Source organism: Lepisosteus oculatus, chromosome 10 (assembly GCF_040954835.1).
Source record: "Lepisosteus oculatus isolate fLepOcu1 chromosome 10, fLepOcu1.hap2, whole genome shotgun sequence".
Lineage (NCBI taxonomy): Eukaryota > Metazoa > Chordata > Actinopteri > Semionotiformes > Lepisosteidae > Lepisosteus > Lepisosteus oculatus.
Window position 1 is genome coordinate 43,880,003 of NC_090705.1, and position 24,493 is coordinate 43,904,495.

General features: G+C 45.4%; 2 long non-coding RNA genes across 2 annotated transcripts; one reads left to right on the forward strand and one right to left on the reverse strand.

Annotated features, from left to right (window-relative positions):
- Positions 1 to 9,452: 9,452 nt before the first annotated feature.
- Positions 9,453 to 13,073, forward strand: LOC138241603 (uncharacterized). The gene is made up of 4 exons (XR_011190854.1): positions 9,453 to 9,519; positions 9,813 to 9,880; positions 11,011 to 11,112; positions 11,987 to 13,073. It is a non-coding gene; the product is annotated as an uncharacterized lncRNA (long non-coding RNA).
- Positions 13,074 to 13,175: 102 nt separating this feature from the next.
- Positions 13,176 to 16,179, reverse strand: LOC138241604 (uncharacterized). The gene is made up of 2 exons (XR_011190855.1): positions 16,025 to 16,179; positions 13,176 to 13,706 (listed from the first exon to the last, which is right to left on the reverse strand). It is a non-coding gene; the product is annotated as an uncharacterized lncRNA (long non-coding RNA).
- Positions 16,180 to 24,493: the final 8,314 nt, after the last annotated feature.

The window sequence follows — 24,493 nt, forward strand, 5'->3', positions numbered from 1 at the left end:
CTGCAGTCCAGTGTTGGTGAGTCTGTCGGGTTGATTGTGTTGTGGTGTGAGTGTGCCCTAAAGGGGTTTTAATAGTATGGGGTTTGTGTGTTCACTTGTATGCAGACCACTGGAGAGTCCGGTTGTTTTTTGCCAGGCAGACTAATGGCTGCATATTCAATTCCAGCTACTGATGTTGCCAAACCAGCAAGTGGGACAGTGTTTGAAAACCCTTTCAATGAAAGGTTTGTAGAACAGTGTTGCTATTGTTCTGTTTAATTCGAGGTCACCAAGCTTATAAATGGTCTCACAACGTTTGTCTCTTTTCAGGTTTCTCCGACCCAGAGAGTGAACAAAGAAGTGATAAGGGCCCATAACACCTAAGCTCGGCACTCTCACACTCTTCAGCCACACGAGCTTCCTCCTGGTAAAATACTGGGCAAGCCCCTTTCTGACAGGGACAGTGGAAAACCCCCTGAGGGAGATGGGCTGAGGGGAGGAATAAAACCATCTGAGCCGGAACGGAGCACGCTCCCGATTCCCACCAGACCCGGGAGACGACACAGGCAGCACAAGATTGACGACCACGGGAGACAGTGGCTTTGGAACAGAGGTACTGTACAGAGACTTTTAATACCTGAAGGCAAGGAGTGAGAAACCGGCCCGGCTAGCCGCTCCAAACTGAGGGGAATGGAATACAGTTCGCGGGAGGATTTCTAGTGGAACCTGAACGGAGTCTGGGGAAATGGGACCGGCCTCTCGTTCACTGGGGCCATCAAAGACTTTACAGGTACGAAGAAGAATCGTTCGAGTGGCCACTCTTCGGTACTTGACAGAAAAGACTGCCGTCCCTCTGGATTCATTATGACCCTTGGAAGGACCTTTTGTTGCTGCTGTTTTCGTTGTGTCTTTGGCTGATGGTGAATGTGGATAGAAAATAAAAAGGTCACTTATACGATACACATGCTTGTCGCTGGCCTGTGTGGGCATTGGTGGATCTGGGAGATCAACAGAACCTGTTGCATTGCTAGGTGCCGTAGTCATATATGAGGCAGGAAATAATTCTTGTTTGAGGGGTCACCTCACTCTGACACGAACGTGTTGGGAAGACGCGCCAGTTCTGACGTTAGTGCGACGGGTCTGTAGGCATTAAGGCAGGTTCTTGTGTCCTTTTTTGGAACAGGAACAATAACAGAAGATTTGAAGCAGTCTGGCACTGTGCACTGGGACAATGATTGCTTAAAAACGTCTGTAAAGATTGGAGCGAGTTGGCCAGCACAGGGCTGTAGTGTGGCTGGAGATACACAGTCAGGTCCTGCTGCCTTTTTACAGTTTTGCTTTTTGAATAGCCTTAACACATCCTGTTCTTTGCTTCACAGGGCATTCTCAAGACTTGTAAACGGCGTCAAGTCTTCGTGAGAGATTGAGTGTGAGTGGGTGTGGCACTCCAGTTGAGTGGGGGACAATAGCTCATCCCCAGGATGTGAATTATTTGGAGGAGTTGCGAGACTGCCATGGACAAGGTCGTTGGAGATCCTTTGTGTTTCAGACCTGCTGTAAAATGTGTTATCTGGTAGAGAGTGATCAAGATGTATCTGAGGGGATTTTCTTTTGGAATTCGTTACAGTTTGGAGACCTTTCCAGACAGATAAACAGTCTTTGTTAGCAAACAGTTGTTCTAGCTGTGGACAGGAGGGGAATCAAAAGGTAGAGAACACTATTTTTAGAGAAATGGCCCTAAAGGAACAAAGCATAGTGTAGGATGCCACTAGCTTAAGTCTTAACAGCACTGCATGAGAGGAGAAGCCAGTGTCTATTTGTTCTGAGGGGTCCTCAGAAAGGTCAAAAGGTTGCAAACAGATAGGAGACTGGTTATATGCCTGAAGCTTAGCTAGAGGAACATAACATTGCTGGAATGCTGAGAGGGGAGGTTATCAGAGCCTAATGTTATTGCGAAAAATGGCAACTAGGTATAGAAGATCTGATGAATGTCTGTCCTGTGAATTGTTAAGGGTTTCATGTAATTGTGTGTCCAAGTAGTCCGGACTGCTGTGCTATGTGTTGTTTGTCTTGTGAATTTTCTGTTTTACACCTATTGTATCCATAGTGGTACGGGCCAAATCCTATTTAAAGGGTGTTGCGAGCACTGGGGTTTGTTGGGAGTGGTGAGTTAGGAGTCTGGAAATGAGAGCAAGGTGCGAGTGGATATGATAAAAAGATTGTTCCTTTATTTTGTTTCTGATACCTGGTGAAGAGACGCAGTGAGTGTTTGAGTGGCCAGCTGCGTCAACTTCAATAAAACTGGCCTTTTGGTTTGTTTGAGTGCTGACTTGCTATGGTGTATTTTTTCTCTCTGTGAACAACACGTCCTACGGCCAACACTACCCACACAGGAGGTGTGTGCGTGACAGCTCCTCGGCTGAAGCAGGAGTCCAAGTGTGCACAGATTTCTTGTTGGGGTTTGTTGTTTGAAGTTTCTGTTTGTATGTAGGAAGCAATTGTGCCATCGCGTGGTCTGAGTTATAGCACGGGACGAGAGCTCCCGAAGTGCGCCTGCCTCCTGCCCGATTCGACGTCTAAAATCATCACAGAACGAGAGGAGCCAACAGGAATGCAAGTCTCTTCTGGTGAGGAGCCTCCGACACAGCCCCCAGTACTGGGTGTGCAGAAAGAATCCTGTTCTACAGTTGTGGTGCGAAATGGCCTCCAGTCCTTGTCAAATGCTGGGTTTCTCTGGACTGCAGTCCCCTCCGCATTTGGATGATTGTGATTGGTGTTGCTGTAGCTGTGCTGTCCTGAGACTGACTGGTGTCAACACCAGCTGTACTCTGGGATCAGCAGGGCCTAGTGGTGGTATGAATTGTGGCCTCTGTTTCTCAGGTGTAACAAGTGTCTGATTACTCTGTTCTGTATGTTTATCAATAGTGGGTACTGGCCTAATTCAGCCCTGCACTCGCTGTTAGCTGTTTTTCTCTGCGCAAGGCGGATGTTTCTACAGATTGATTAGAGTTTCTACTGAGTGTACTCCTGGTCTGTGAGGGGACCCCACACTTCACTGCCGTATAGGGCAATGGGTTGGATTACACTTTCAGATCTTTGGAGCGAAATTCTTGTTGGTGGGTTGACATTGAAGAGCCTCCTTCTTATTGCGTAGAAAGCCCTGAGTGCCTTCTCCCTCAGTGCCTTTAGTGCCAGGTCAAAACTCCCAGAAGAGCTGATGGTGAGACCGAGATATGTGTAGCTGGATGTGTGCTCCAATGTGTTGTTGTTCAGTGTGAATTTGTACCTGTTTCCCTGAGGTCTGGCTTTCTCCTGGAAAACCATAACTCTGGTCTTGTCCAGATTGACTTGCAGTGCCCAGCTCTGACAGTCCTGCTCCAGCAGTGCCAGGCTCTGCTGTCCTGGGTCCAGATGGGCTGGCAGTGCCCAGGTGTGAATGTGATGGGATGTGTGGCGGTTTGGTAGGAAGCCAGTCTGACTCTAATGCGGGACATTGTGCTCAGTAAGGAGGGCCGGTTATCAGATATTCAAGTTACGACAGAGTTCCTTCCCCAGGTTACTGTTCACACTGAAGCTCCGGTACCTGTTGGGGTCGAGTCTGTCTCCATTCTTACGGACGGGAGTGATCAGTCCTTGATTCCCGGCCTCAGGGAAACAGCCGGCCGTCAGGACGAGGTTGAGGAGTTTGAGCAGGCTTTGCTGCAGGTCTGAGCTGCAGTTGGGTCAAGCGTTGTTGACTGTGTCTTGGCTACAGGCCTTTCGTGGTCTGAGAGTTGTCTGTTTGTGTATGTGCTTATCTTCTTTAGGGTGTGCATGTAGTGTCTAACCATCTCACAGTATCTGAGGCGCAGTTCAGAGTGGTGTGGTGTTGTTTTAGTTCTGGTAGTTCTCTTCAGTTGTTTCTGCACTCTGTATCAAACCATTTGATATTGTTTCCGAGTGTGTTTCATATGAATGTAGTCATTTTGATTTTAAGGCTAGTTTCTCAAAAACATGGTTTAAATTTATGCCCGATTTGTTGGTTTGATTCAGAGCGTTTTGAAATGTAAGGGATCAAGTAATGTAAGGGTTTATTTGCTGCTGAAAAGAGAAGAAAGAAAAAAAAAGAAATGAGACAATTAGCTTGTAATGAGTTTATAACAACAGTAATTAGATTCCTGCAAGCACTCTTTTCATTGTCCAACAACTGAAAGCTTTTAGGTATAAAGGAAGGGTCCTCTAATATTTGATGTGTGAGATTGTCATTCTATTGGAGATGTTAGTGAGTCTGAGGATTTGTGTTAATATGACAATACTGCTACTACTATCAATAATACAGCATGGCAAGACTTCTTTCAGTCATTTCCCACCCCTCCACCTCAGTGAATCACACATGTTAAACTTCCATCTCGGGTTCCAGATCAGACATGAGCAATCCTATATTACAAATACTTAGCACCAAGCAATTTAACCAGACAATAATTTAAGCAATTATTCATTCAAGAGAAGCAGCAGGACGAGTAAAGTGCCCCTCTGATGGCCGGTCAGTGGAATTAAACTGGAAAATTTCTTAGAAATGATTATTCTTACAATGATGTGCCAATGGCGCCGCTTGGTGGTCATTCAGCAAAATTTCACCGAAAGTTTTTTTTAATTAAAATACCGTTAGTAATGTTCGTATTAATAAGTTATTTTAATTTTAAAAATATTTAAGCATTTTCAACAGCAAAGAATACATTGCATTGCAAACAAGAGTAATGAATGAATGTATGTACATGGATACAAAATACAAAATAAATACAATAAACCAAAAATTAAAATGACGTTCAAAAGGCGCGAGTCGATGACGTCAGAAGGAAGTCGCCCACGGGGCGTATGGGTAATGTAGTTTCTGTAGTTCTCTGGCCCGCACTGCCCACGTGTTTCGGTGATTTGATTGAACATCAGAATTAATTATATTGTACCATTTCAGCGTGTTTGTCGTGTCATGGATTTCTATGACTGTCTTATGGGTTCTCTTGTGTGTCATGTTTATTTTAGTGGGTGGCAGTGCTGGGGCCCTGAACTGTAATCATTCGTGTTTAGTATTTGTTACTGTGACCCTCCTGGGAGGAGGGGACATTTGTAAGATTCCTGTCCTGGCAAGCAGCAGGTGAGAGTTTGCTGTCCAATTACACCTCCGCTACCTCATTTCACCTCTTTCACCAGCCTGTAATAATAATAATAATAATTGCTTACACTTATATAGCGCTTTTCTGGACACTCCACTCAAAGCGCTTTACAGGTAATGGGGTCTCCCCTCCACCACCACCAATGTGCAGCATCCACCTGGATGATGCGACGGCAGCCATAGTGCGCCAGAACGCTCACCACACATCAGCTATTAGTGGGGAGGAGAGCAGAGAGTAATGAAGCCAATTCATAGATGGGGATTATTAGGAGGCCATGATTGGTTAAGGCCAATGGGAAATTTGGCCAGGACGCCGGGGTTACACCCCTACTCTTTTCGAGAAACGCCCTGGGATTTTTAACGACCACAGAGAGTCAGGACCTCGGTTTTACGTCTCATCCGAAGGACGGCACCTTTTTACAGTATAGTGTCCCCATCACTATACTGGGGCATTAGGACCCACGTGGACCACAGGGTGAGCGCCCCCTGCTGGCCCCACTAACACCTCTTCCAGCAGCAACCTTAGTTTTTCCCAGGAGGTCTCCCATCCAGGTACTGACCAGGCTCACACCTGCTTAGCTTCAGTGGGTTACCAGTTGTGAGTTGCAGGGTGATATGGCTGCTGGCCAGGGGGTTGTGATAGTATGGGGTCTTTCTCTTTAACAACCTCAAACCGCAGGAAAGAAATGCTTCATTTATAAGATTGAAATATAACCAGAAAGTATAAAAATAGCTATTTGTGTGTATCATGTCAGAAATATTTGTTTTTATTTTCAAAGAATTTAGAAGAGAAATATGATTAATAAGGCAGTAGAATCCATTTAAACTGTCATTTTCCTGTTTAGGTTGGAAAGTTTAATTTGATCAAGTCCACTTGAGTGCCTAAGCAACTGTTTGGGTAGTTTGGCTGGTGTGGTGGTGCTCTCCAAATACCTGATCCAAACGGACAGAGAGACAAAGTGAGAAAGAAAAGGTGTAAATAACAGACATATCATATGCAGAATACAGTAATGTGCTGTTCAGCACAGTGACCTAGAGTGAAGATGGAAATCAGTCATTCTAGTGCTCTCAATGGTTTTCCATTACAAACGGACCAGGGCTTCCTGAGACACAGGCAGTTGGAGTTATATAGAGTTAGAGGTTGTTTTCACGGCACCAGCCGACTAAAGCAGAGACCTCCTTCCACTCCAGAATTTTTTTTTTATTTGGGTGGGATCATCTGGAGTCTTGATTCCTTTCACGGAGTCAGCAGTAGATACACAGCTGTTAGCATAGGAGGAGTACAGAAGAGGTGACAGCAGTGCTGGGGACCCTCTGGCACAACCAGAGGTGTGAAATTGAAATTGTTTGGAAGGAATGGGAAGCTAAAGGCAGAGTCACAATCTCTGATTCATGTAATCAAAACAGTACGTTCTTTCCTCGGGCAGCTTCGTTAGAACATTTTAAATAGATGTAAAAGTGTATTTACAGGCTATATCAGCCCTTATCTTTATTTCAGGTGGGTAGCTGCGTCAGCATGCGTAGGCTGCAAAGGAACAAGTAATAGGTTTATTCCATGCTGAAAAAAAGAAGAAAGAGAACACAACGTTTCGGCCGTGGAGCCTTCTTCAGGTGTGAGAGAGACAGGGCAGTAGGCAAAGGTAAAGTAGCGGGAGAACAAAGGTTGGGAGGGAGGAGGAGTGAGAGGCGGGAGCAGGGGACAGAAAGAGAGGCCAATCAAGAGGTGTGAAGTCAGAATGGGTGCAGAGAGGTGTGAAATGAAACTTCCAATGAATGGAGAAAATTTAAAAGAACAGTAATCTGTCGTTAAGGGAAGGGAGAATGTGTGATCCTAACTGCAGAATAATTTTAGTTTCGGTGGTCTTTCTGATGTATGAGTTCGGAAAACCGTCTTTGAGAACAATTTTAGTTTCCACACTACCACACTAATCGACGACCACACTAATCTCTCCGTCTGTGTTCTCAAAGACGGTTTTCCGAACTCATACATCAGAAAGACCACCGAAACTAAAATTATTCTGCAGTTAGGATCACACATTCTCCCTTCCCTTAACGACAGATTACTGTTCTTTTAAATTTTCTCCATTCATTGGAAGTTTCATTTCACACCTCTCTGCACCCATTCTGACTTCACACCTCTTGATTGGCCTCTCTTTCTGTCCCCTGCTCCCGCCTCTCACTCCTCCTCCCTCCCAACCTTTGTTCTCCCGCTACTTTACCTTTGCCTACTGCCCTGTCTCTCTCACACCTGAAGAAGGCTCCACGGCCGAAACGTTGTGTTCTCTTTCTTCTTTTTTTCAGCATGGAATAAACCTATTACTTGTTCCTTATCTTTATTTACCTGGTTTAATCTTTTTTTCAGAAGTGTAAATATATTATACTATGTACCCCTGATGGAATTATTGATGTGCTATAAATATACTCTTGTTTGTATTGTATCTATTTTTATTGCTACAATAAAAAGTTAAAAAGAACTGCACTTTCGAGAAATGTCCACTGGGCGGCGACAGAGATACACGAGTCTATGGCGGCGAGTCCAATAGCGCCTCCGTACAGATCCTCGTTGTGCAGAGATTGAAAATCAATACAGATGATAACTGTGACGTTTGTGACAGCAACTCTGAAAGATAACGTAAAGAAGGAAACTAATATTGACATTACTTTTAAAGAAGTTAAATAATACTACATTTTAAAGCTATTGAAAGTAATATGAAAATATCGTTTGTATTTAAAAAAATATGATACTTCCACGATATAATAATTAACGAAATGCTGTGAGAGGAGACCCATGTTTAAACACTTTAAAACGGATGTAAATGCGTCTGTACAGACAATTTGAAACATGTACGGACCTCATCTGCTTTTGTTTACTATTAAACAAGATTACTTGTTTAATCTTTTTCCATAACATGTACATGTTTTATCCTATGTACCCCTGACTATACTCTGTGTTATATGTATTCTTGTTTTTATGGCATGTATTGTTGTTATAATTAAAAATAAAAAGACGCGACTCGATTACGTCAAAAGGAAGTCGCCACAGGGCTTGTGGGAAATGTAGTCTCTATAGTGCTCTGGACTGCGCTCCACACGTGTTCCGCAGATTTGATTGAGCATCAGAATTAATTATACAATGTCAGTGTATTTACCGTGTCGCGGATTTCTATGTCTGTCTTACAAGACGGACTCGGCAGGAGCTGTTTCTTGCTCTCCGGAGTGAAGCTGCTCTGGGAAGAGACGAGCAAATCTTTAGACTCTTTGTAAATGAGACATCATGACAGCTGTGCCGACCTGCTCTTTATTGACCTGTTGAACCTGTTTGTGTAAAGAGCAGGAGTCTCGTGTACCCCTGATTGTGTTATGTGTACTCTAGTGTGTTTGCAGCGCTCGTCCTGCCTGGTTTATCAACTCGACACAGAAACAAAACCCACTGCCGTCGTGTCTGTGGGTTTCTGAGCTCTCTTGTCTTGTTTGTCTCCTGTGTTTATTTTACTTTGTTAAATAAAACGTGGTTGCCGGGGCAACGGAGCTGCAGTAGTTGTTGCCGGAGCGGGTCTGACCTCCAGCAGGTCAACAGGCGGCTTTTTTAGTCTAATCTGCGAGAAAAACAGAAACTTAAGAAACTTGAGTCTAAAAAGCGCTGGCTGGAGTATTTTGTGGAAGAAACGGTGACTCGCAGGCTGTGGGACAGGACTATCAGGGACACATCAGCGCTGGACACCAGCCTCACACCGCTGGGCTCACTGCACCATGAGCGAGTCCGTCGGCGCCTCCTCCTGCTGGGGTGTGTTACTGCAGGAGTGAGGAGTCTCCGGTCTCCGGTCGCGTCCTGATCTGCAAGTGGAGGTGAGAGACGGCGGCGCAGTGGGTGGCAGCGCTGGGAGCCTGGATTTAGTTCCTGGGGTGCTGTCTGTGTGGAGTTTGCATGCTCTGCCTGTGTTCTCATGGGTCCTGTTCATGGGGTGTTGTCTGTGTGGAGTCTGCATGCTCTGCCCCTGTTCTCATGGGTCTGGTTTCCTGGGGTGCTGTCTGTGTGGATACCTGGTGAAGAGACCCAGTGAGTGTTTGTGTGGCCAGCTGCGTCAACTTCAATAAAACTGGCCTTTTGGTTTGTTTGAGTGCTGACTTGCTATGGTGTATTTTTTCTCTCTGTGAACAACACGTCCTACGGCCAACACTACCCACACAGGAGGTGTGTGCGTGACAGCTCCTCAGCTGCAGCAGGAGTCCAAGTGTGCACAGATTTCTTGTTGGGTTTTGTTGTTTGAAGTTTCTGTTTGTATGTAGGAAGCAATTGTGCCATCGCGTGGTCCGAGTTATAGCACGCGACCAGAGCTCCCGAAGAGCGCCTGCCTCCTGCCCGATTCGACGGCTAAAATCATCACAGAACGGTGAGGAGCCTCTGACACAGCCCCCAGTACTGGGTGTGCAGAAAGAATCCTATTGTACAGTTTTGGTGTGAAATGGCCTCCAGTTCTTGTAACATGATGGGTTTCTCTGGACTGCAGTCCCAGTGCACTCCGCTTTGGATTTGCAGTGGTGTTTTCTACAATGGAAAACCCTTTGTTTGTACAGAATGGAAATGGCAGTCTGCATGTTTTAATAATCTAATGTGATCATGTACTACAGCTTAAACACTGAGCCAGGTGACGTTTGATTCTAAAAGATTTCTCTATCATTTCAGCGGCGCCTTGTCTGCGGCAGCCCGGCAGCTCCTCCTCCCTTCCAGCTGAGACTCTTCCCTCTCCAGAGGTGAGTTAGTGCTCTCAGGTCATCTTCTCTCACACAGCTGTGGGGCAGAAACGCTACTTCCACTGGGCAGAGAGCAGACGGGCAGTGGGAAGGGCAGCCCTGTGTTTGGGGATCAGGGCTGTCCCTGCTGAGGGATGCTTTCAGAGCCAAAGCAACTGGCTGGGTTATGAACTTTATGGTGTGATCCAAATAAGACATACAAAGACAGAGAATGAGAAAGAAATAGTATTGCATGTATCTGATCAAAACAGTCTCTTTCAGACAAAACAAATATTGAACAAAAACTTAGTTGCAACACACTGCACTACACTTTCTTCTAGGCTGACATTACCGATAGTTTGTGCTGTCTTCCTTTCAGTCTGCAGGGTGTGCATCGTTTTCCTCAGCTTCCTACACGAGGAATCAGTTTCTCCTGCCCTGGTTTCACTCCTTTATATCTCACAATCTTCTGCAGCTCCTGGAGGCTGACGACATGTTTGCTGTTTCTGAAAAATTGCTGACTGGCTCATCAGCACAATTGCTGATTCAAAATCCTTTACTCACATGTTGCCTTAGCCTCTGTATCACAGAGATGTGTGCTTTTCTGGGTTGGGTAGATCGATAGTGTGCTTTTGCTCAGTTGCTCTGCTCAATGCGTGCTCTTTTAACTCCGGCTGGGTACGAGCACCTCACTCTCCACACGGCTTTCCAAGGCTCTGTCATCGTGTGTGAGGATGTTGTGTAGCTCGTGAAACAGTTCCCCCATTTGAGCCCTGGATTTACTGGGTACTTGAATACCTGAATCTTGCCGTCAGTCCTGATCACCTTGTTTTTGTTCTGCAAGGACAAGGCACTTCCCCGGCACTGAACACAAACTGATACTGGCGGGTTGATTGTGTTGTGGAAAAATCGGGCTGTGGTGTGAGTTTGTGTCTGTGTGCCCTGTGGGGGTGAGGTGTCCCCTGCAGCGCGAACAAACATGCAGACTCCACACAGACAGCACCCCTGGAATCAAACCCAGGGCCCCGGTGCTATGAGGCAGCGATGCTAACCACTGTGCCGCAGTGTTGCCCCCTTTGAAAATGTCTGACTTCCGTTTAATTTGAGGTCACAAGCTTATAAATGGTCTCACAACGTTTGTCTCATCTCAGGTTTCTCTGACCAGTCCCAAGGACCTGTAGTCACTGACGTTTTCTGCAGTCTGACGGTTCATTTCAGTAGGCTGGAGGGATGGCGCAATTATCCTCAAATCAGTGAGTATTGTTTTGCTCTTGTAACATGAAACATCAAAGAGAAGTCAACAGACTATTCCGTGAAACTGTTCAGACTGGCCCGTGGTGATTTTCTGGGTCCTTTAGTAAGCTGACCGGGACTGTGTCATCGACACACTTTGTGAGAAGTCAGTCTATGTGTTTGCTCTTGTGATCATTCGTGAACGAATGTAAGAGAGGGAGAAGATTCGGCCCTGGAGTGATCCAGTTTTCTATTTAACAACCTCAAACTGCAGGAGAGAAATGCTTCATTTCTAAGATGGAAATATAATCAGAAAGTATAACTAGCCATTTGTGTATATCATGTAAAAAAATGTTTTAAATATAAAAATAATTTAGGAGAGACATTTGCTTAATAAGGCAGTAGAATAAATGTTGTGATGCTGGTGTGATGGTGCTCTCCAACAAACTGATACAAATGGACAGAGAGACAAAGTGAGAAAGAAAATGTATACATAACAGACATATATGCAGAATACAATACAGTGCTGTAAAGTACAGTGCCCTAGAGTGAAGATGGAAATCATTCATTCTGGTGCAGAAGAAGTGAATGGTTTTCCTGTACAAATGGAACACGTTGTGAATTCTACATAATTCACAGGAAACAAAATAAACAACTCATTCACTCCCCTGCTGTCCGTGACCCAGAGCTCAGTAATCATTTCACTACTGAAGATCATGCAGTTTTTAATGCTTTTCATTTTAACATCCTACTTGTTAATATTTCCTCTTAGATGAGAATATTCTCTTTGGCGTGTCTTTACAACTCTTCTCTTATTGCTCCTCTTGTCAGTAACCCGGTGTGAAAGCTCTCTCTGTCGGAATCAATGTCTTACCTCTCCGTCTTGTGTTTCAGGTCTCCTCTGGCTGCTGACCCTGCCGTCAGGACAGAACACATCCCGCACTGACCACACTGCTGGGTTTACTGTACGTGACCATAAAGAGCTTGAGAAACACATCTAATGTGATCTCTGCACGCTTCCCGAGGAGCAGAGATGATAAGGTCTGTGTCCGTTCCCGAGTCTTTGTGAGAGGCCTGTTTAGTCCGTCACTGAGATGATTTTAGATGCCTGTGAGTCGTGCCCACTGAAAAATGAAATAGTGCAGCACAATGAGACTTCAAGCAAAGATCTCATTAGCCCCTTCTGTGAATTGGTGTCTCGCAAGAGATCTTCCATCTCTTTGAAAGTTTCACAGCTTTGACCTCTAGATTAGAAATGACACCAATTGCACATGGGTCCAGCAACGTTCTATATAGTGCACATCACCATCGGGATGAAAAACAAAAATCCCCAGTGGGAGTCCAGTCTTTCCCTGCTACGCAAATTGCTTTTCGTTAGGTGAGGTCGCAAGTTCTTATTGGAGAATGTTGTACAGTTTCTTAATGCAATAGGGCGAGTAAGACTGAAGTTCCCCCCGTGTTGGCCGATCAGTGGAACGAAACTGAAAAAAGCTCCTTGAAACTGTGATTCATACACTTATACACTGGCTCAGCATGGTGCTCACCTTGGGTGTCTGCTGAAATTTGATTTTTTTTCAGGAGCACTGTGACCCAGAGCTCAATAATCATTTCAGCTACTGAAGATCATTCAGTTTTTAATGCTTTTCATTTTAACATCCTACTTGTTAGTATTTCCTCTTAGGTGAGAATACTCTGGTACTTTTCTGGGTCTTAGTTGAGTGAGCTTTATTAGAATAATTGAACAATACTTTCACCTCCACATGACACTCATAGATTTTTCAAGGGTTAAATATGGGAGCTACGTTTCTTACATGTTTCCTTTTGTAAGTTGATTCACAAAGCTTTCACCGCCTCCACTCCAGTGAATCACTTTGTTTAGCAAGTGATCAGGTGGAACAGTTTAATTTCTTCCTGCAAATAATGCCTTTTCCTTTTTCATCCCATTCAAGTCTCCGTCCTAGTTAAAGTCACTGTGATGTAGAACGGCAGTGGTCCAGTTGAAAGGTTCAAGGTTTCACTGTGTTTTAGAGTGCAGATAAAGAAGATAATAGGAGAGGAAACTGGAAAAGCCGTGACTCTGTCATTCCATTCAATTCAATTTATTTTCATATAGCGCCTTTCACAACAAGGTTGCCCCAAGGCGCTTAACGATGCAGGTAAATATACATTTTGTGAATACAGAACTGAAGACAATGGAGGAAAGGAACCAAAGACTCCTCAGTAAGGAGAATAAAATCCTCTAGGGGTCCAAGGTCAACTGGCTGCCCAACCCCTTTGGGCATGCTAACATTATATCATTAAAAAAAAAAGAAAGAAATGAATGCGGGTATTAATCCATCCATCCATCACGTCGTCTGTATGTCAGTACCCCATGCAGGTCTCTGCAGACCAGCAGAATCCTCCTAAACGACAGCTGTATCCATGATGCCCCTCTTGGATCCATGGCACTGATGCAGCATTCAACTCACATGGTGCCCAGCCCATGACAGACAGGCCTCTGAAACTATGCTGTGTACAGTATTTCTCCTCTGCAGCATCCCTGCGAGGCAGGACAGGTGCCTGACCTCTGAGAGCCTTGTAAGTAAGTAGAAGGAGTTTGAAGTCCGCCCTGTACCTGAGAGGAAACCAATGAAGAGAGAGAAGTATGGGAGTTATGTGGTCATTCTTTCTGCTCCAAGTAACAATGCTAGCTGCTGCATTCTGTAAGTATTCAAACTCTTTGCTGTGACAAATCTAACGTACTTTAGGCAGACAAAACGACCTTAAAAAGCCACATGATTTTTAAGTAGTCTGTCTGTGTGAAGTAACAGTGGTTCACATTATTTCAGAACGTATACTCCCGTCTCTGTAACTTTCCTCAGTCAGCTAGTGAACATTCTGTATTTACACCACGAATGCACTACTTTGTCTCGCGCGCGGTCACACTGGCCGTCCACAGGCACGGGCAGGAGCAGGGAACACGAGGCCGCTCTGTAGTGCCCCTGTGGCTCTCCAGCAGAGGGGAGCACTTTGCTCAACAGCCCTGTGCCGAAGGACCCAGTGATAAAGCTGAAAATCTGGCAAGTCCCCCAGTCTCCCTGGGGCGCTGAAGAGGATTTCATCTGATGCTGAGGTTCCTGTAACTCAACACAAAATTGAACACGGCGAGTTATGAGTTTGTGCACGCAGTGTGACGTCCACTGTCTATTCAAATCTACTCTGCAAGTTTTACAATACTTTTTCATACACCGTCTCCTGGTTATTGTTTTGTGAGTGCTTGAACTGTTTCTCAGTAGAAATAAGACCGATAACTCACTGCTTCAGGATGCACACTATCGTCGATGAAACCTGTGGTGTAAGCAAGCGAAAAGAGACAGATCCTTCTAAAACACAGAGGCCATCGGGAGGGCAGAAACACTATGCAACAGGTAGGAGCCGTGGAGCCGTGATTCCCCCGAGCCAGAGCCCTGGTCCTCCCTCGACAGCGAACTGAGCTCCAGCGACTGGAGCAGCTACCTGCCGTCGTGGGACCTCCTGCAGATTGGGAACGGGTAAGGCAATTCGACACGAGCCCACTCCTCTTCCCACTGCTTACACCCCTATAACAAATAGTTTCAGGGTATTCAAGTACAGGATAAAGAGATGACAGGTGTTCCCAATTGGCTGAGGATACAACTCTCTCTCTGAGAAAGCACACAGAGGTGGACAAAGCAATTAAATGCCTTTACAAGTCATTTCCTCTGTTTCTGGTCTTTCTTTACATATCAGAAAAGTGAACTGGTGGCTGTTGGAAAGTGTCTGCTCCGTACGTAATATACATGTAAAAGATGTGATTAAATATCTTGGTATTAAGATTTTCAAAAAGGTGATTTTGTGATTTGATGTTCTCTACCTTAGTAAAATAAAAAAAAACTTTATTCATGGTTGCTATTTGTCAAACACGGGCAGAAGGAGGCCTAAATGCTACAGGGTTTAGAGCATCTAATACCGATACCGACAGTATTATTTACAAAATTAAGCAAAGTAGGTGATGTATGTTTCCCTAATTTAATCATTCAGGAACTAGGTATTGATGCTTTTAAGAAACTAACAGTAGCCCATCAGAAACTATGGAAGAATTTACAACCTTTATTAGACTACAAGGAAAACAATTGAGTTATACTTGTACTAATAAATACTTCAGATCCCTCTCGCAATCTCACAATATCTTGTCAAACTATTTTGGAGCACCTCTTTGGGGAAAGTGAGTGGAATCAAACATGACTATTGTCAAACAGATTTTGTATGAATAATAAGGTTAAGGCGTCAGTACAAAATTGTACATTGAATCGACCCGGTAAAGATACACAGTGTGCATAGATTTAAAAGTAATATAGATGATAATTGTCTATCTCAAAGCAGCCCATAAACCTTACGTTTGATTTTGTTTTTTCTGTTGTTAAAACACTCTGAACAGATCGGTAAAATGGTGTAAAGAAGGCTTCTAATTCTGACATTTCCTGTAGACAAATTGATGTTATTTTACTGCTCAATACTGCTGAACCGAATCTAAAATATAATGTATCATTGGCTTAATCATTATACTTGCTCGTTATTAGATGTAGAAATAGCCTAAAGATGAGAAATAATCGAAAATTGAATAATTAGACCGTATGTCGTAGTAGCAGAGTGTACTTCTCGCCTACTTGATGTGGTCGAGCAACACCTCAATCGCCATACAATCCGTCCGTTCTCATGCTCTGACTTTCAGGTTGGGCAGTGGACTGGATTCCAGGGCAAACTCGTTCTTGTTTGATTATCCGTGTGAAATCTCGCCCAATATAACGGGTAAGCTCATGCACTGAAATGATGCGCTTCCAAATTAAAGCGACACGCATTTGAATAATTCAAAATACACACGAGGGAACGTCTCCAAACCATGTCTAAGTATCACAACATGAAAGCTGTGCGTACCTTATCTTTATTTGACTGTATAATGTACTCCGGTGCTCTGTAACGTAGTCTTGCGTGCATCGTAAAGGATCCGGACTTCCGGCTACGGAAAACCCGGAGTGGATCAGCCTTTGCACCGGACCCGGACTTCCGGCTACGGAAAACCCGGAGTGGATCGGCCTTTGCACCGGACCCGGACTTCCGGCTACGGAAAACCCGGAGTGGATCGGCCTTTGCACCGGACCCGGACTTCCGGCTACGGAAAACCCGGAGTGGATCGGCCTTTCCACCGGACCCGGACTTCCGGCTACGGAAAACCCGGAGTGGATCGGCCTTTCCACCGGACCCGGACTTCCGGCTACGGAAAACCCGGAGTGGATCGGCCTTTCCACTGGATCCGGACTTCCGGCTACGGAAAACCCGGAGTGGATCGGCCTTCCACTGGATCCGGACTGCCGGCTACGGAAAACCCGGAGTGGATCGGCCTTCCACTGGATCCGGACTGCCGGCTACGGAAAACCCGGAGTGGATCGGCCTTCCACTGGATCCGGACTGTCGGCTAAGGAAAACCCGGAGTGGATCGGCCTTCCACTGGATCCGGACTGTGAGCAGCTTTTGTCCAATCGGCGCTGAGATTTCAGCAGGAGGCGGGAGACAGGCTCTTGTCCAGTCACACAGCTTCAGTCCCGGGACTTTTCCGAATTCTGGCGGGCGGTGACACTTCCGAGAAATGTCCACTGGGTGGCGACAGAGATACACGGAGTTGAGTCTCAAAGCGCTATCGGAAAGACTTGAAATCGGAAATACATTTGTTACGTTTTAATCCCATTGAAAAGGAAGATGAAAATATCGTTTGTATTTTAAAACATTATTATACTTGCGCAACGTAATTATTAAGGGAATGGTGTGAGAGGAGACCGTGTTTGAACAGTTTAAGACGGATGTAAAGACATTTTATTTCAGAATGTCTTTCTGAAATGTGTCTGTTTCTGTGTTGTAAGAACGTTGAAGCATGGACGGGCCTTATCTGCATTTACCTTGTTGAATCTTTTTTTCCATAAAATGTTCATGTATTATTGCATGTACCCTGACAAAACGACTGGTACGTTACGTTTTCTTGTAGTTTTTGGTCTCATAAAAAATACAAAAGTATGAGTCGATGACGTCAAAATGGTGTCGCCCACAGGGCTTATGGGTAATGTAGTCTCTGTAGTTCACTGGGCTGCCCTGCCCATGTGTTTCGCTGATTTCATTGAACATTAGAATGAATTATATTAATACAATTTCAGCGTATTTATCGTGTCTTGTATTTCTTTGTCTCTCTTATGTGTTCCCTTGTGTGTATGTTTTCTTGTATTTCACTTGTCTGCGGCGCTGGTTAATCGACCCGGCACATAAAGCAAACCCACTGTCCTCGTGTTTCTTAGCTCCCGTCGTGTTTGCAAACTTTTCTCCTGTGTTTATTTTACTTTGTCAATAAAACGTGGTTGCCGGGGAAACGGTGCTGCAGAAGTTGGTGCGAGCTGACCTCTAGGAGGTAAACAGTCGGCTTTTGTAATCTAATCAGCGAGCAAAGCAGAAACGTTAGTCTAAAAAGCGCTGGCTGGAGTATTTTGTGGACATTATGCAGAAGAAAAGGAAGAAACGGTGAGTCGCAGGCTGTCGGTAAATATCAGCGCTGGACACCAGCCTCACACCGCTGGGCTCACTGCACCATGAGCGAGTCCGTCGGCGCCTCCGCCTGCTGGGGTGTGTTACTGCAGGAGTGAGGAGTCTCCGGTCTCCGGTCGCGTCCTGATCTGCAAGTGGAGGTGAGAGACGGCGGCGCAGTGGGTGGCAGCGCTGGGAGCCTGGATTTAGTTCCTGGGGTGCTGTCTGTGTGGAGTTTGCATGCTCTGCTCATGTTCTCGTGGCTCCAGTTTTCTGGGGTGCTGTGTGTGTGGAGTTTGCATGCTCTCCTTATGTTCTCGTGGGTCTAGTTCCTGGGGTGCAAAATTCTGTTTATTTCACAAGACGGACCCGGGCAGCAGCATGTGTCTGCAGCGCTCATCCTGCCTGCATGTTTGCAAACTTTTCTCCTGTGTTTATTTTACTTTGTTAAATAAAACGTGGTTGCTGGGGAAACGGTGCTGCAGAAGTTGTTTCGATCTGACCTCCGGGAGGGAGACAGCTGGCAAAGCCGAAACTTTAGTCTAAAAGGCGCTGGCTGGAGTATTTTGTGGACATTTCGCAGAAGAAAACTAAGGAGTCTCCGGTCGGGTCCTGATCTGCATGTGGAGGTGAAAGGCTGAGAGACGGCGCACATGCTCTGCACATGTTCTCATGTGTCTGGTTTCCTGGAGTGCTGTCTGTGTGGAGTTTGCATGCTCTGCTCATGTTCTCAAGGGTTTCCTGCCGCTTCTGCAGTCCAGTGTTGGTGAGTCTGTCGGGTTGATTGTGTTGTGGTGTGAGTGTGCCCTAAAGGGGTTTTAATAGTATGGGGTTTGTGTGTTCACTTGTATGCAGACCACTGGAGAGTCCGGTTGTTTTTTGCCAGGCAGACTAATGGCTGCATATTCAATTCCAGCTACTGATGTTGCCAAACCAGCAAGTGGGACAGTGTTTGAAAACCCTTTCAATGAAAGGTTTGTAGAACAGTGTTGCTATTGTTCTGTTTAATTCGAGGTCACCAAGCTTATAAATGGTCTCACAACGTTTGTCTCTTTTCAGGTTTCTCCGACCCAGAGAGTGAACAAAGAAGTGATAAGGGCCCATAACACCTAAGCTCGGCACTCTCACACTCTTCAGCCACACGAGCTTCCTCCTGGTAAAATACTGGGCAAGCCCCTTTCTGACAGGGACAGTGGAAAACCCCCTGAGGGAGATGGGCTGAGGGGAGGAATAAAACCATCTGAGCCGGAACGGAGCACGCTCCCGATTCCCACCAGACCCGGGAGACGACACAGGCAGCACAAGATTGACGACCACGGGAGACAGTGGCTTTGGAACAGAGGTACTGTACAGAGACTTTTAATACCTGAAGGCAAGGAGTGAGAAACCGGCCCGGCTAGCCGCTCCAAACTGAGGGGAATGGAATACAGTTCGCGGGAGGATTTCTAGTGGAACCTGAACGGAGTCTGGGGAAATGGGACCGGCCTCTCGTTCACTGGGGCCATCAAAGACTTTACAGGTACGAAGAAGAATCGTTCGAGTGGCCACTCTTCGGTACTTGACAGAAAAGACTGCCGTCCCTCTGGATTCATTATGACCCTTGGAAGGACCTTTTGTTGCTGCTGTTTTCGTTGTGTCTTTGGCTGATGGTGAATGTGGATAGAAAATAAAAAGGTCACTTATACGATACACATGCTTGTCGCTGGCCTGTGTGGGCATTGGTGGATCTGGGAGATCAACAGAACCTGTTGCATTGCTAGGTGCCGTAGTCATATATGAGGCAGGAAATAATTCTTGTTTGAGGGGTCACCTCACTCTGACACGAACGTGTTGGGAAGACGCGCCAGTTCTGACGTTAGTGCGACGGGTCTGTAGGCATTAAGGCAGGTTCTTGTGTCCTTTTTTGGAACAGGAACAATAACAGAAGATTTGAAGCAGTCTGGCACTGTGCACTGGGACAATGATTGCTTAAAAACGTCTGTAAAGATTGGAGCGAGTTGGCCAGCACAGGGCTGTAGTGTGGCTGGAGATACACAGTCAGGTCCTGCTGCCTTTTTACAGTTTTGCTTTTTGAATAGCCTTAACACATCCTGTTCTTTGCTTCACAGGGCATTCTCAAGACTTGTAAACGGCGTCAAGTCTTCGTGAGAGATTGAGTGTGAGTGGGTGTGGCACTCCAGTTGAGTGGGGGACAATAGCTCATCCCCAGGATGTGAATTATTTGGAGGAGTTGCGAGACTGCCATGGACAAGGTCGTTGGAGATCCTTTGTGTTTCAGACCTGCTGTAAAATGTGTTATCTGGTAGAGAGTGATCAAGATGTATCTGAGGGGATTTTCTTTTGGAATTCGTTACAGTTTGGAGACCTTTCCAGACAGATAAACAGTCTTTGTTAGCAAACAGTTGTTCTAGCTGTGGACAGGAGGGGAATCAAAAGGTAGAGAACACTATTTTTAGAGAAATGGCCCTAAAGGAACAAAGCATAGTGTAGGATGCCACTAGCTTAAGTCTTAACAGCACTGCATGAGAGGAGAAGCCAGTGTCTATTTGTTCTGAGGGGTCCTCAGAAAGGTCAAAAGGTTGCAAACAGATAGGAGACTGGTTATATGCCTGAAGCTTAGCTAGAGGAACATAACATTGCTGGAATGCTGAGAGGGGAGGTTATCAGAGCCTAATGTTATTGCGAAAAATGGCAACTAGGTATAGAAGATCTGATGAATGTCTGTCCTGTGAATTGTTAAGGGTTTCATGTAATTGTGTGTCCAAGTAGTCCGGACTGCTGTGCTATGTGTTGTTTGTCTTGTGAATTTTCTGTTTTACACCTATTGTATCCATAGTGGTACGGGCCAAATCCTATTTAAAGGGTGTTGCGAGCACTGGGGTTTGTTGGGAGTGGTGAGTTAGGAGTCTGGAAATGAGAGCAAGGTGCGAGTGGATATGATAAAAAGATTGTTCCTTTATTTTGTTTCTGATACCTGGTGAAGAGACGCAGTGAGTGTTTGAGTGGCCAGCTGCGTCAACTTCAATAAAACTGGCCTTTTGGTTTGTTTGAGTGCTGACTTGCTATGGTGTATTTTTTCTCTCTGTGAACAACACGTCCTACGGCCAACACTACCCACACAGGAGGTGTGTGCGTGACAGCTCCTCGGCTGAAGCAGGAGTCCAAGTGTGCACAGATTTCTTGTTGGGGTTTGTTGTTTGAAGTTTCTGTTTGTATGTAGGAAGCAATTGTGCCATCGCGTGGTCCGAGTTATAGCACGGGACGAGAGCTCCCGAAGTGCGCCTGCCTCCTGCCCGATTCGACGTCTAAAATCATCACAGAACGAGAGGAGCCAACAGGAATGCAAGTCTCTTCTGGTGAGGAGCCTCCGACACAGCCCCCAGTACTGGGTGTGCAGAAAGAATCCTGTTCTACAGTTGTGGTGCGAAATGGCCTCCAGTCCTTGTCAAATGCTGGGTTTCTCTGGACTGCAGTCCCCTCCGCATTTGGATGATTGTGATTGGTGTTGCTGTAGCTGTGCTGTCCTGAGACTGACTGGTGTCAACACCAGCTGTACTCTGGGATCAGCAGGGCCTAGTGGTGGTATGAATTGTGGCCTCTGTTTCTCAGGTGTAACAAGTGTCTGATTACTCTGTTCTGTATGTTTATCAATAGTGGGTACTGGCCTAATTCAGCCCTGCACTCGCTGTTAGCTGTTTTTCTCTGCGCAAGGCGGATGTTTCTACAGATTGATTAGAGTTTCTACTGAGTGTACTCCTGGTCTGTGAGGGGACCCCACACTTCACTGCCGTATAGGGCAATGGGTTGGATTACACTTTCAGATCTTTGGAGCGAAATTCTTGTTGGTGGGTTGACATTGAAGAGCCTCCTTCTTATTGCGTAGAAAGCCCTGAGTGCCTTCTCCCTCAGTGCCTTTAGTGCCAGGTCAAAACTCCCAGAAGAGCTGATGGTGAGACCGAGATATGTGTAGCTGGATGTGTGCTCCAATGTGTTGTTGTTCAGTGTGAATTTGTACCTGTTTCCCTGAGGTCTGGCTTTCTCCTGGAAAACCATAACTCTGGTCTTGTCCAGATTGACTTGCAGTGCCCAGCTCTGACAGTCCTGCTCCAGCAGTGCCAGGCTCTGCTGTCCTGGGTCCAGATGGGCTGGCAGTGCCCAGGTGTGAATGTGATGGGATGTGTGGCGGTTTGGTAGGAAGCCAGTCTGACTCTAATGCGGGACATTGTGCTCAGTAAGGAGGGCCGGTTATCAGATATTCAAGTTACGACAGAGTTCCTTCCCCAGGTTACTGTTCACACTGAAGCTCCGGTACCTGTTGGGGTCGAGTCTGTCTCCATTCTTACGGACGGGAGTGATCAGTCCTTGATTCCCGGCCTCAGGGAAACAGCCGGCCGTCAGGACGAGGTTGAGGAGTTTGAGCAGGCTTTGCTGCAGGTCTGAGCTGCAGTTGGGTCAAGCGTTGTTGACTGTGTCTTGGCTACAGGCCTTTCGTGGTCTGAGAGTTGTCTGTTTGTGTATGTGCTTATCTTCTTTAGGGTGTGCATGTAGTGTCTAACCATCTCACAGTATCTGAGGCGCAGTTCAGAGTGGTGTGGTGTTGTTTTAGTTCTGGTAGTTCTCTTCAGTTGTTTCTGCACTCTGTATCAAACCATTTGATATTGTTTCCGAGTGTGTTTCATATGAATGTAGTCATTTTGATTTTAAGGCTAGTTTCTCAAAAACATGGTTTAAATTTATGCCCGATTTGTTGGTTTGATTCAGAGCGTTTTGAAATGTAAGGGATCAAGTAATGTAAGGGTTTATTTGCTGCTGAAAAGAGAAGAAAGAAAAAAAAAGAAATGAGACAATTAGCTTGTAATGAGTTTATAACAACAGTAATTAGATTCCTGCAAGCACTCTTTTCATTGTCCAACAACTGAAAGCTTTTAGGTATAAAGGAAGGGTCCTCTAATATTTGATGTGTGAGATTGTCATTCTATTGGAGATGTTAGTGAGTCTGAGGATTTGTGTTAATATGACAATACTGCTACTACTATCAATAATACAGCATGGCAAGACTTCTTTCAGTCATTTCCCACCCCTCCACCTCAGTGAATCACACATGTTAAACTTCCATCTCGGGTTCCAGATCAGACATGAGCAATCCTATATTACAAATACTTAGCACCAAGCAATTTAACCAGACAATAATTTAAGCAATTATTCATTCAAGAGAAGCAGCAGGACGAGTAAAGTGCCCCTCTGATGGCCGGTCAGTGGAATTAAACTGGAAAATTTCTTAGAAATGATTATTCTTACAATGATGTGCCAATGGCGCCGCTTGGTGGTCATTCAGCAAAATTTCACCGAAAGTTTTTTTTAATTAAAATACCGTTAGTAATGTTCGTATTAATAAGTTATTTTAATTTTAAAAATATTTAAGCATTTTCAACAGCAAAGAATACATTGCATTGCAAACAAGAGTAATGAATGAATGTATGTACATGGATACAAAATACAAAATAAATACAATAAACCAAAAATTAAAATGACGTTCAAAAGGCGCGAGTCGATGACGTCAGAAGGAAGTCGCCCACGGGGCGTATGGGTAATGTAGTTTCTGTAGTTCTCTGGCCCGCACTGCCCACGTGTTTCGGTGATTTGATTGAACATCAGAATTAATTATATTGTACCATTTCAGCGTGTTTGTCGTGTCATGGATTTCTATGACTGTCTTATGGGTTCTCTTGTGTGTCATGTTTATTTTAGTGGGTGGCAGTGCTGGGGCCCTGAACTGTAATCATTCGTGTTTAGTATTTGTTACTGTGACCCTCCTGGGAGGAGGGGACATTTGTAAGATTCCTGTCCTGGCAAGCAGCAGGTGAGAGTTTGCTGTCCAATTACACCTCCGCTACCTCATTTCACCTCTTTCACCAGCCTGTAATAATAATAATAATAATTGCTTACACTTATATAGCGCTTTTCTGGACACTCCACTCAAAGCGCTTTACAGGTAATGGGGTCTCCCCTCCACCACCACCAATGTGCAGCATCCACCTGGATGATGCGACGGCAGCCATAGTGCGCCAGAACGCTCACCACACATCAGCTATTAGTGGGGAGGAGAGCAGAGAGTAATGAAGCCAATTCATAGATGGGGATTATTAGGAGGCCATGATTGGTTAAGGCCAATGGGAAATTTGGCCAGGACGCCGGGGTTACACCCCTACTCTTTTCGAGAAACGCCCTGGGATTTTTAACGACCACAGAGAGTCAGGACCTCGGTTTTACGTCTCATCCGAAGGACGGCACCTTTTTACAGTATAGTGTCCCCATCACTATACTGGGGCATTAGGACCCACGTGGACCACAGGGTGAGCGCCCCCTGCTGGCCCCACTAACACCTCTTCCAGCAGCAACCTTAGTTTTTCCCAGGAGGTCTCCCATCCAGGTACTGACCAGGCTCACACCTGCTTAGCTTCAGTGGGTTACCAGTTGTGAGTTGCAGGGTGATATGGCTGCTGGCCAGGGGGTTGTGATAGTATGGGGTCTTTCTCTTTAACAACCTCAAACCGCAGGAAAGAAATGCTTCATTTATAAGATTGAAATATAACCAGAAAGTATAAAAATAGCTATTTGTGTGTATCATGTCAGAACTTTTTGTTTTTATTTTCAAAGAATTTAGAAGAGAAATATGATTAATAAGGCAGTAGAATCCATTTAAACTGTCATTTTTCTGTTTAGGTTGGAAAGTTTAATTTGATCAAGTCCACTTGAGTGCCTAAGCAACTGTTTGGGTAGTTTGGCTGGTGTGGTGGTGCTCTCCAAATACCTGATCCAAACGGACAGAGAGACAAAGTG